Raw genomic sequence first — 13,234 nt, 5'->3', positions numbered from 1 at the left:
AAGATGGACGCCAAGAAGGTCTATCTTAAGGAGGACGAAGAGCGGGCAATGAGCCTGTTCGAGGCCGAGAAGGATGGCACGCCGAAGGATGGATGCCCCGACGCGGATCGTCCTTCAAGACGAGCCGCTTTGCCACGTCGGCCTCATCCGGCCCTCGGCCGGGGGTGAGTGGGGTCGGTGTGAGGCCCACTTTTGCTTTTTATGCTTCATATTTGCCCTGTTTACTTCTTTTACTTAACTCTTGCTTTTTTTCTTGCAGATCGATTCGGCCAGGATCTCTCCGTCTCTATCCTAAAAAGGTTGGGACTCGACCAGGGCGGGAGAGTTGTTGAGCTGCATCCTAAGGCCGCGCCACGTGATCGCAGACCGGCCCCGCACGAGCTTATAGAGGAGGCGATGAAGGCAATGGATGTGGCGGCGGCTCGAGCGGAGATCGGCGGTAACATGCCGCGCCGGAGACCAAAAACAACGTCTACGGCGGCAACGGCGTCAGCTCCAGCTCAATCTTCAATCCCCGTAGTCCAAAAGGAGCAGGTGGTCGTCGATGTCAAAGAGGAGGTCACCGTTGTGGAGGGTCCTCCTCCTTCAAATAAGAGGAAGGAAAAGACGCATGCTGCTGCTGTTACCGAGGCAGGGAAAGAGAAGGGGTCAGCCGGCCCTCTGCCCAAGAAGGGTAGGACCGGTGCGGATCTAACCCATGGCTCGGATTTAGCAGGTTCCCTAGGCGTCCCTGATGACAGGCTTTCTGATATGTCGATGAATGTTGACATGGATGCTTTGTCTGGATTTTTTGTAGATCAGCCGCCGCCAGCTGTCGTTCTCACTGAACGGCAATTGGAGAAGCAGCCTATGCAGACGGGCGATAGAAATGTCACCGTCGACTCCTCATCCCAGAAGGTTTCCACCGCTCAGCTTACGGCGGAAGGCATAAGGTTGTCCAAGAAGCTGGTGAAGTGGGCTGAACAAGCCGGCGCTCATATTATGGAGCAAGAAAAGGTCATGGCTCGAGCTGCCCCTGCGCTTGAACGGCTTAGGCTCGAGCTTGCCGCTGCTAAGAAGGAGGCCGAGAGGTCGAAGGAGGACTTCCAGGCCGCCATGAAGGACTTCCTCGCTGAGCGAAAGCTTAGGGAGGACACTGAGAAGGCGGTCCTAGCCGAGAGAGCCAAGGTTGAGGCTGCAGAGGCTGACGCCGCTAAGCTGCGGGAGGAGAGAGACAAACTTCAGGGCGGTTATAATACCATGGTTGAGCAGAGGGAAAGATGGAAGTCCCTGCATCTGGCCGAGGCGAAGGAGCATAAGAACACAAAGGCTATCCTTGCTCAGAGGGAGAAGGACATTGAGACGCTGAAGACCGTCATCATCCCTGACATGTGTGCCCAGTACCGGGACCAAGCTGAAGATGCTACCAGGGATGCAATTAAAGAGCTCGTTCCTGAAGGTTCCTTCCCGTGGCAAGATTTTGACCGGCTTCTGGATGAGAAGGCGGCTGCTGCGGAGGCCAAGGCCGCGGATGAGGCGAAGGCGGCGAAGGCCGCTCAGGAGGCTGCGGAGAAGGCGGCCCGGGATGCTAAGGTGAAGGAGGCCAGAGAGGAGGCTGAGAGGGCAAAGGCAAGTGAAGCTGCCAAGCTTTCCTCTGGGCCGCCCACCGTTGGTGATGCTGCTACTGCTGCCGGTGGCGAGCAGCAACAAGCATAGGGAGACGGGCGGTCGTCGCCAAATTCACCCGGCCCTTCTGACATCTTCAGCTGTTCGGGGGCCAACTATTGAGCCTTTCCTCCCTGCCATCCTTTTGGCGCTTCAAGTCTTATGTTTGTAACCTTTTGTTGTACCTTCTTTTTTTTTTTGATAAACTTTGGTAGGTTGTGTTTAGGCTATCCCTATGGGGACGGCCGTCGACTTTGTTTTGCCTTGTAAACATTTTTTAATAAAGTTTGTTTATTTGCCTCCGGCTTGGCCGAGGCTTTGATCTCATTCTCCATTGAGTTGTCTTCTTACGTTTTTAACATATTCAGCGCTTTTTCGTTTTTACCTTCGGCCTGGCTGAGGCAGTTAGATTGCGTATCTCAACTGTACTTAAACGTTTTTAAACATGTTGGCATGTCGGTCGCTTCCTCCTCCACTCCCGGTCTTAGCCGAGGCGGTCAGATTTGCACTTCCCAACTGCCGTTGTGAACATGTTAGCGTATCGGTCGTTGTTCTCCGTCACTCCCGGCTTTGGCCGAGGCAATCGAGGTTACGGCTCGACAGCGTTCGTATCTATAGACATATTGATCGCTTCCTCTGCCACTCCCGGATTGGCGGGAGCGATCGATTGCGTTCTCAATCGTACTCATAAGTTCTTAAGCATGTTGGTCGCTTTCGCGAGTATCAACCGCATTTGTAGTGATTGCCGGTGGCGTCTACTAAGCATGTTGGTCGCTTTTGCGAGTATCAATCGCCATTGCGGTGGATGCCGGCTTTGGCCGTGGCGTCTACCTTGGTACGACTACGGAGGGGACTCTTCATTTTGATGGAAAACTTGGATCACTATTCATTAGATATAATCACGCGTGGGGGGTGCCCACAACGGTCTCAGACACCTCCGCCGCTATATGAAGTATTTTCTAAGGTTGTATGTGTTCCAGTGGCTCATTAGAGGCACTCCCTCCATGTCTGTCGGCGCACGTCCCCGCCTCATTTCTTCAACCACTTTGTAGGGTCCTTCCCAGTTGGCCGTCATTTTACCATGGATGTTTCCTTTGTTTGTTGCGGCCGACTTTCTTAGGACTAGATCTCCTACTCTTAAGTCCCTTTTGTGGACCCTACGGTTGTATGCTCTTCTCATTCGGTTTTGATATCTTTGCGCCAAGTTGAGCCGTGCCGTATCTCGACTTTCTTCGACCAGTCTAGGAGGCTCTCGGGCCTTCCTCATTTTCGACTGGGTCAAAGGTTTGCGTTCTAAATGTCGGCACCGCTGCTTCAATTGGCAGGACGGTCTCAGACCCATAGACTAGGTGGAATGGACTGTACCCTGTTGCTTCTTTTTCCGTGGTTTGAAGTGACCACAGGACGCCGGGTAGTTCATCAGCCCATCTTCCCTTTAGATCTTCAACCTTCTTTTTCAACCCGTTCAATATTGTTTTATTAGCTGCCTCCGCCGCCCGTTGCTCGAGGGTGGCGGGTGGACGGAGGAGTATGCGAATTTGATACCGAGCTCTTCCAAACCGAGTTCATCACCATGTCACTCCAAAACTCTCGGCCGTGGTCAAATACCATGACTTGGGGTAACCCAAAACGAGTTATGATGTTCTCCCAAATCACCTTTCTTACGGCCGCCGTGGTCTTGGCAGGTACCACGACAGCCTCGACCCATTTGGTGAAGTAGTCAACGACGACGATCAGGTACTTCCTTCCTCCGGAGGCCGTCGGAAATGGTCCTAGTAAATCCATCCCCCATTGTGCAAATGGTAGGGGACTAAGTACTGGCTGCAGGTCTCGGGAAGGTGCATGTATTACCGGAGCATGCATCTGACAATTCTTGCACTTCTTGGTTTTTGCCCTAGAATCTTTCAGCATGGTAGGCCAGAAGTAGCCGGCTCGGAGAGCTTTGTGGGCTAGCGTTCTCGCCCCCATGTGATGTCCGCAGATGCCTTCGTGAATCTCTGTCAATATAAGCTCCCGCGTCCGGGGCCGACACATTTCAAGAGTGGTCTTATTACGGACCTTCTGTATAATTCTCCTTCGAACACCAAGTACCTTGCGGCGATCCTTCTTATCTTCTGAGAGAGACTGCGGTCCTCCGGTAAATCTTTTGTTAGTTTGTATTTCATTATCGGAGTCATCCACGTCGTCTCGGCTTCGATGTCGCCCACCATGCCAACGGTCTCAGTGATGCTTTTAGCATTCCCGATATCCACCAAAGACGGTTCGACCGACATTCTTGATGCTTGAATCGCAAGTTTTGAGAGAGCGTCGGCTCGGTTGTTCTCGGGACACTGGGATGCACTGTATTTGGAAAGATTTCAATTTTGCGGTGTCGACTTTTACCCTTTCCAGGTACCTCACCATCCCGTCATCTCGAGCCTCATACTCTCCCCAGATTTGATTAGTCACTAAGAGTGAATCTGTCTTCAACACAATATGCTCCGCCCCGGCAGCTCTAGCTAACTCGACTCCAGTTATCACCGCCTCATATTCGGATTCGTTGTTTGAGGCCGAGAAGGTAAACTTCAAGGCGTACTCAAACTTGTCCCCGTTAGGACTGGTGATAAGGATGTCGGCTCCTGAGCTGTTCGCCGTGGAGGACCCGTCGGTATACACTTCCCATACGCCGGGATGTGATTCTTCTTGATATGTGCACTCGGCTAGGAAGTCTGCAAGCGCTTGCCCCTTTATCGAAGGCCTCGGCTTGTACTGAATGCCAAAGCCGGAGAGCTCCACCGCCCATTTGATAAGTCTGCCGGATTTTTCGAATTTTTCCAACGCTTTCTCCAATGGCTGGTCGGTTAAGACCGTCACGGGATGTCTTGTCGAAGTAGGTTTTAACTTCCTTGCGGCAACGATGACGGCGAGGGCCGCTTTTTCGATAACTCGGATAATTTCTTTCGGCGTGAGTGTATGGCCGATAAAGTAGATTGGGTGTTCTTTGCTTGTTTTCTTCCCCGACGATTACGACCGACCGTGGCCGAGGTAATGTTAAGTATAGATATAGCGTCTCCCCCGAGCGTCGGCACGGACGGGGTCGGGAGAGTTAGAAGGTGGGCTTTCAGTTGCTTGAAAGCCGTGCTCTGTTCCTCCCCCCAGCTAAAGTCTTTATTCCCCTTTAGCACTTTAAAGAATGGGGTGCTCTTGTCGGCCGACCGAGAGATGAAGCGGGCGAGAGCCACCATCCTCCCGGTCAACATCATAACCTCTTTTCGATTCCTCGGCTCCGGCAGGTCTAGTATTGCTTGGACTTTCTCTGGATTGGCATCAATTCCCCTGGCGCTGACAAGCACGCCGAGGAACTTGCCGGCCCGGACACCGAAGTTGCATTTCATTGGGTTAAGCTTCATCTTATATTTCCTTAGTGAACAAAATGTTTCGCTCAAATCGGCCAAGTGCTCGCTGTCAGACTTGCTTTTTACAATAGCATCGTCAACGTAAGCCTCAATGTTTCGCCTTTTTTGATCTTGAAACACTTTGTCCACCAGCCTAGTGTAAGTTGCACCAGCGTTCTTCAAACCGAACGGCATCATTTTGTACATGTATGTGCCGTTACCGGTGATGAATGCGCACTTAGGCATGTCTTCTTCGGCCATAAACACCTGATGATACCCTGAGAAGGCGTCTAGCAGGCTTAGCATAGTGTAGCCTGCCGTTGCGTCAATTAAACTATCTATTCGAGGCAAGGGATAACAATCTTTAGGGCACGCTTTATTAAGATTGGTAAAATCAACACACATCCTCCACGCCCCTGACGATTTCCTCACCATTACAACATTGGCTAGCCACTCAGGGTAAGTACAAGGCATGATAAAGCCCGCCGCTAATTGTTTGTCTACTTCAGCTTTGATGGCCTCATCCTTCTCGGCCGAGGAGTTCCTCATCTTCTGCTTGACAGGGCAAGCGGTGGAGAGTACGTTCGGCTTGTGAACGATCACCTCCCGACTCACGCCGGCATCTCGGCGGTGAGTATGCGAAGACATCTTTGTTCTTCCTCGGCAGTCTAGGAGATCGGCTCGAATTTCGGCTCCGGCCGACACCGAAGCGATTACGGTGCGCCCGGGTCAATTTCCACTTCCTCGGTCTCGGCTCCTTCGACCATGCCGACGTTGGTGTGCATCGGATCACCCTCCTGCTGTAAGGATGGGCTCTTCCCTTTCTCTGATTTTTTCGCCACTTTGAGGGATAGCATGTTGCACCCCCTGGCAGATACTTGGACATTGACTATTTCGTCTCTTTGGTCCTTTGAGACGAGCTTTTGCGCTTCCCCCCGGTCCGAGATATACATCAATGTCAGGGCCCGGATGGACATCACTGCATCGGCCTCGCTCAAAGTGACTCGGCCTATGAGAACATTGTAGGCAGACGAACCATCAATGACCACGAACTCAGATAAAAAATTCTTGGCCGCATCGGCTTGGCCAAACATCACCGGCGATCCCGATTGACCCCGGGGGTACCGGCCGGCCGGAGAAGTCGTATAGCGGGTTGGTGCGAGGGCTCGGGTCTTCAATCTTGAGACCGAGATTGAGAAAGCACTCCCTGAACATGATGTTCGTGTAGGCGCCTGTGTCAATCAGGCACCTCTTGACCAAGTGGTTGGCTATGTCTAGGTGGACTACGAGCGGGTCTCTGTGCGGGGCAACGACTCTTTCGTAGTCCTTCTTTCCGATGGTTATATCGGGGATTGTGGAAGCGGGGATCGCTGTTTTGGGCACAAAGTTGATGGCTTGGTATAGCTCATTCAGGTGCCGTTTGTGCCCATTAGCTGACCCACCGTTCTCGTTCCCCCCGATGACAACCTGGATCACTCCCATTCGCATAAATACTGATTTTCTATTCGCCCCGTCGGAGCTTGTTTCTGGGCCTCCAGCTACATACTTGCTGAGGGCCCCCTTTCGGATTAGCTCCTCGATGGCGTTCCTCAGATGCCGACAGTTGTCGGTCTTATGGCCGGCTTGGCCGTGGTAATCGCAAAACTGGCTAAGGTCGCCGTCCCCCCTCGCCTTGGGGGGCCTTTCCCATTTCTGCCCTTCATTCTTGCTTAGGGCAAAGACCTCGGCCGGTGATTTGACCAGGGGGGTGAGACTGCTGTACCGCTTCTGGGTGTATGGTTGACACGGCTATCGCAACCCTATCAAAGATAAAACCTAACGGTCTCAACTAAAATGTAGCAGAGGCAGTCGAGTATCGAATCCACAGGGAGGTAATGTAATTATAGCTGTCTATTTCTAATCCAAGGGTAACAATTGGGGTTTGTTTGAATTTGGGTTCTAAACTACGAGATTTAAAGGAAAGAGAATTAAGAGAGAGCAATAAAGACAGGAAAAACGATTTAAACTATCAAGAAGAGAGGGACATGTCGGGATTTCGGTTCACTACGGTAGTCCTGTGACTCAGCTGTAAATGATTCAGACGAACTAGGTGTGAGACGGATGTTAAAAGGTTCTTTCGGTCCACTTCCTATCCTAAAATACCACTAACTTAAATTTCGTCCTCATTAGGGTAGTCTACTGTTTATAGCAGGCCTATTTAGTCCAATCTTTCGATCCAGGATTAATTTTAGCCAGATTAATGGGTGACATAGAAGCGTGCACTCAACTAGGTCGGAAATTACAGTTAAATTGCTATAGTGACAGAGTCTCGTAATTAATTCATCTAATTCATTCACTACATCGTCACATTTCTACCGCAGATCCCCTAATCCCAACATGAAGGGGGTTTAGCTACTCATATCGGTAATTAAACTAACAAAGCAATTAAAATCCCAAGAAAAACATTATAAATAAACGATAAATTGTAAATAGGAAAATTAGGGCAAAGGAAATAATAGCATAAACAAGAAATTAAAGCAACCAAATGATTATTATTAATAAAGAAAGAGAAGGAATTACAATCAATGCGAATCCGGCGTAAAGAACAATTGAATCCGAGCAATAATAATCCCAAAGTAAGGTAGCAGTGAAGAGAAATAAAAGTGACGTAGTAAAAGTTTTCTACTGTGAAAGATAGAGTAAAAGATGATAAAAGATGTCTATTGACCTATGATCGGTCCGTTTCGTATTCACAAGTAAATAGATGTGGTCGTTGGTCACGGTCGAATCAAAACACAATTTATAGCTTAACAAGCAACTCTACAATTAGTAAAGAGGCAAGTAAAGGTCGGATCCCAAGGGACGGGAGTTGAAATGAGATTTCTATTGTAACTAGTGGTGTCTAAGGGGTGTCACAAATTGGGTTGATGTAGAAGGTTACTAGACTAGAATAACAATGAAAATAAACAAGCAAGATGAATTAAAGGGGTGTAAACAATTGATTAAAGGCACTAGGGTGTCATGGGGTCATAGGGGAATCATGGGATATGATCATACAAACATGTTTTCAAATTATAAGCAAGCAATTATTGTTGTGATGGATTGAGTTGGGTTATATCTTACAATCCTAGGAAAGTTTGGGTCCCGGAGCCGAATCGATTAGATTGTACAACACCTACAAGTCGACTTAATCTTCCCTACTCAACAACATGCATGGTCTAATGAGACTCGAGTTGGGTTATGTCTTACAAGTCTCATTGAAAAGATAGGAGATGATAGTAAATGCAAGGATTCATAGGCTTAGCATTTCATCAAATATAACATGTGCATGAGTTGAGATCAAAACAAGCAAGCAAATAAGATATGAAAGCATATTAATTTAAGCATGAATCATTCCCCATGTTGGTTTCCCCTAATCACCCATTAACCCTAGCTAAGAGACTACTCACTCATTATCATGTTCATCATGCTAGCAAGGTTGTCAATCATACCAACAATATGAAACATGATGAATAAATGAAAGTAATTAACAATAATTAAAAAGGAATTAAGAGATTATACCTACTAATGATTCCAATAATAAAGCAAGAATAATAGAAGTACTTGAATGCTAGATTGAGAGGTTGTCAATCTCCCAATAATAACCCAAATAATCTTCAATTACCCAAAATAAAGGATGAACAAAAGAGAGATTAAAGAACTAAAACTTGGATTAAAACTTGATTAATACTTGATTACAATATTGAAGAGAGATTTGATTGATATTAACTACACTAATTATTGATAAGAAGAACATGCTCCTCTAATTAGACTAATGGGGTATTTATAGTGAAAATTAGAGAGGATGCATTAGGGTTAACTAAGGGCTAAACTAGTAATTACACTTTTTAAGTTGAGCAAGGAGAAGCCGGTATTTTTGGAGAGAAGGGCTTCTCTTTTCGTAGCTTGAAGAAGACAACCCGTGCTGTGAAGGAATCCGGGTGGATTAAGGTCGGGACGGCCGAATTTGGGCGATGGAATCCGAGCGGATTCTGGGGGGGAATCCGAGCGGATTCCAGCTGGGACGCTCGGATTGTGCAAGGGCAGGACGGGCGGATTGTTGACAATCCGCTCGGATTGTCAGTCAGCGTGGTAACTTCTTCTTTTCTTCCCTTTTCTTCATAAATTCCTTGGGGATTTCCTTGGGGACTCAAGGATCTTTTCTCAACATTGTTCTTCTACTAAGATATGTACAAAGGCCTTCTAATCTTGTCTCTCCTTGATGCTTGGTCATTGAATTTGATCAATTTAGTCTCGATTTGCCATGAAAATGCAAGATTCTTACTCATTTCCTACCAACGGATCAAAATCTCAAAGAATATGCAAAACAAAGAACTAAAGATAAGAAATGACCCAAATAAGCACTAAAAAGCATGGAAACAAGGGTAATTCGGGGGCTAAATATGCGCCAATTATGGTCACATCAACCTAATTAACATAGGTTTAAATAGAAAAAGTAACTAAGGCTTGCGAAATAAAACATCACACGGACTGATTAAAAGCACATAATGACGAAACCACTCGATCGAGTGGATTAAAACCACTCGATCGACCAACTCCCCAGCAAAAGTTACTCGATCGACCAAGAAGTCACTCGATCGAGTAGATGGTCTCTGTGCAGCTTAGTGGTCGAGTGAAAAACCACTCGATCGACCATCAGGGCATGTGAAAACCACTCGATCGACTGGTAAACAGCTCGATCGAGCACTTTATCTCCATCTCAGCTCAAGTCCACGTCTAAATGCCTCGTAATGCGTGCCACGACGCTTCCAAATGCAGTATCTCACTCTGGGACAATCCCGTCTCCTCTAAATGCATGCAAAAAGGACGAAAAAGAGTACGATTCCACTACTCTTGCGTTCATTTCTACAAAATAGACAAAATGAACCAAAGTAGCCAATTCGGGGCAAAATACCATAGAAATAGTATAAATGTGCATGGAAATACGTGCTGAAATAGGCTAAAAAGACTATATATTAGGCACGTGTCAATGGTCCCGAACTCCCCCTGTCGGATAGTGAGTAGATCCGATGTCTCCACGACCCTTCTCTTGTTGCAAGCATACTGGGCTATGAAGTTGTCTCTCAGGTCGGCATAGCAGTATACCGAGCCATTAGGTAGCCCCTTGTACCAACTCTGGGCCATCCCATGAAGGGTTGTTGGGAAGACTCGACATCATACCTCATCAGGCTGCTCCCATACCGACATGTACGACTCGAAAGCCTCGGCATGGTCGGTTGGGTCGCTATCCCCTTTGTATGATAGGGGCGGCAGCTTCAGTTTAGTCGGCACAGAGACTTCGAGGACATAGGCACTGAGGGGCTGTCTGACCACATGTCGAATGACACGCGGCGATCGGCTCCTCGCAACCTTAGTCCGGCTTCTCTCCATCTGGCGGGAAGGGCTTCTTGTTGTCCGACTTTGGAGAGTCGGACTTCTTTCATCTCTTCGGGGCGGGCCTCGTTGTTGCCGTGGCGACGCTGTCCTCCCGCAAATGGGGGAAGGACTTTGGTCTGCCACTGGCACCACGGGCTCCGCCGGCGTCCTAGTATGCCCAGCTCCTTGTATTACTCCGGTTAAGTTGTTCGGAGTCACTTTATGGGCCCTGGTCACCTCTGGAGGCACTGCCGCCCCTGTCGTCGTGACAGGGGTAACCGGCGTACCACCCATCAGGTCCAGGAATAGCTTCAATTTGGCCGCATCGACCACATGTCCCATGACAGTGACTTGGCCGGTCGGCAGCGGTGTTTACGGCTCTCTTGGCATCCCGTACTTCACCGCTCAATGACTCGGCGGTGGGGACTGCCCGATCTCAGAATTAGGGAACGCGTCATCCTGGTAGAATGCAGTTTCGTCACTCACAATTATTTCTTGTTGTTTTGACATCCTCTTAGCTCTTTGAATGGTTTTTGGTTTTGTTTGGTTTTTTTTTTTGTAAGGGAGGTGACTAGCTTTTAGTATCTTTTCCCACAGACGGCGCCAATTGTTCCGGGTGTAATTCCGGAGAAGGATTTGTGACCACGTGAGCTTGCAGAATGACGTCTTTGCTTGTCTCTTCCTTTTGCTCTCTCCTGTAAAGATGAACAAACTGAGGGCTCGGCTTGGTACCGAGCGTACTCACTCCGACGCTCAAGTCAGTAAACTTAAAGAGGTAAGTTGTGTGTTAACTTAGCAAAGTATATTGTAGAGAGATAAGGGAGTTTATACCAGATTTTCGGTTAGTTTTTGGGATCCTTTTCTCAATGAGAGAAGTGGAGTATTTATATACTTTCACCTTTTGTCACGTAGTGGCCAAGTGGCCAAGTGGCTAGCAGGTGGAAAGACTGTCTAATACGTTGACTCCATGCCGAGGGGACTGGATGTGAGTACGCGGATATACTTCTCGGCCGGCTAGTTGCCGAGGCCGAGACCCAAGTGACAGGCTGACAGGCTGCGTCGGTTAGGCTGTCTAATACGTTGACTTGCTGTCTTTTGGCTTTGACCTTGCTCAATATGTTGACTCGGTCAGCGGGTGCAGAATATGCCCCATCAACCGTCATACACTGGGATGGTCCTTGGTAAGGCATTCTGGCGTACGGGGGTGTTACAAAGTGGTATCAGAGCCGAAGATTTTGGAACCTGAACCAATGAATCTAATGAATATAGGGTGTCAATTAAAATGAACCTGGTGTATGTACGTTGGGAGCCCCAGCCGATGCTAGATTTTGGGTGAGTAGGCGCCCTCATTTCAAAATCATGGCCCCATCGGACTTAAGCCAGACACGGGAAAAGGGTAGCTAGTGAGAGTCGTTGATTGCTTGGTGATGATTGTTGTGTGTATCTATTATTAGGGTGATATGTGTTTTGATGTATGTGTGGAAAAGTTGAAGTGAGCGATGGAATAGTTGCAATGTGCGACCGGTGATAAGTTAACCAATTTGTTTTACGATGAATGTGTTGTGTGTTGAATTGCTACGTCGCAAATGTGATTATGGTGTATGTTTGGTGTTTAATGGAATTAGAGATGATGTGACATAAGAGTTAAACCTTGCAGGTACTGTAATTAGATTGTTGAGTATGCTATAAGGATAGAATATAATAGTTTCCTGGCAAAGTGAGGAATGAAGGTAGGAGTGATGATTGTTCCGATGATGGATGTGATGTTGTTATGTGTTTATGTGGTAGAAATCAGCTTTAATAGTGACGAGCCGGGTGCACGGAACTCCGAACGATATTATTTAATTTTTGCAGGAACAATGAAAAGTTACGACCTCTTCTTCGTTTTCGGAAAACTCGACCGAGTAGATGAGTGTACTCGACCGAGTAGACCATACTCGGCCAAGTATCAAGCTTCACAACCGAGTGCCCGTTTTGTGAAAATAATAACCGCTTTTGTTCTTCAAAACTCGATCGAGTAAGAAAGGTACTCGACCGAGTAGTCGACACTCGGCCGAGTATTCCCAATACTCGACCGAGTATTGCTGTAGCAGGACTTATACGGGTTATACAAAAACCCTATTTTCGTTCCTTTCTTCCTTATTTCCGCCTCCCACCTTTCTTTTCCTTCTCTCTAAAAACTCCATATCCTACCTCCCTCAAGCTTTTGGGTAAAACTTTGGTATTCTACTTGTTCTTGCTTGCCTCAAACCAGTTTAAGGTAAGATTTAAACTCAATTTTCTCACTTGTTTTCAAAGTTATGGTATAATAGCATGCTATATTTCGATTTCCTTGCTAAAACAATTGAAATTTAGTCTTTAACTTGTTGATTCTTGGATTCAACTGTATATCCATCTTGTGTATGCCTTGATTGATTAATTTCATGGTTTAAAATTCAATTTCTGAATTCTAGGGTTACCAAAAACGAAACTCTCCTTGTTGTTGATGATTACTCCTTAAATTGAAACAATTTAAAGCTTGGAACCATATGAGTTGTAAGGTAATTGGTGATTTTCTGATAGTTGTCGTAAAAAGATCGTTCTAAAATCGATATACAATTGAAAACAGTCCGTCTTTTGCGCTAAGAATTTTGTGTTAAAGATTGTTCTCTTGCAGTATGGTGAAAACCAGAGGCTTACCCAACAAAAGAACTCGTGCTAATGTCCAGCTTGAGACTGGTCAGTCAAGCACTGAACCGGTAGTTCCGCCAGTGGAGGCACATCCATCGGTAATATTCTCTGATTTCAATCATCGTAAGGCTTTTGTGGCTCTTATGCGTCGT

This window comes from Silene latifolia, chromosome 1 (assembly GCF_048544455.1).
Source record: "Silene latifolia isolate original U9 population chromosome 1, ASM4854445v1, whole genome shotgun sequence".
Lineage (NCBI taxonomy): Eukaryota > Viridiplantae > Streptophyta > Magnoliopsida > Caryophyllales > Caryophyllaceae > Silene > Silene latifolia.
The sequence above is the reverse complement of the archived record's forward strand: the minus strand, read 5'-3'. Positions refer to the sequence as shown.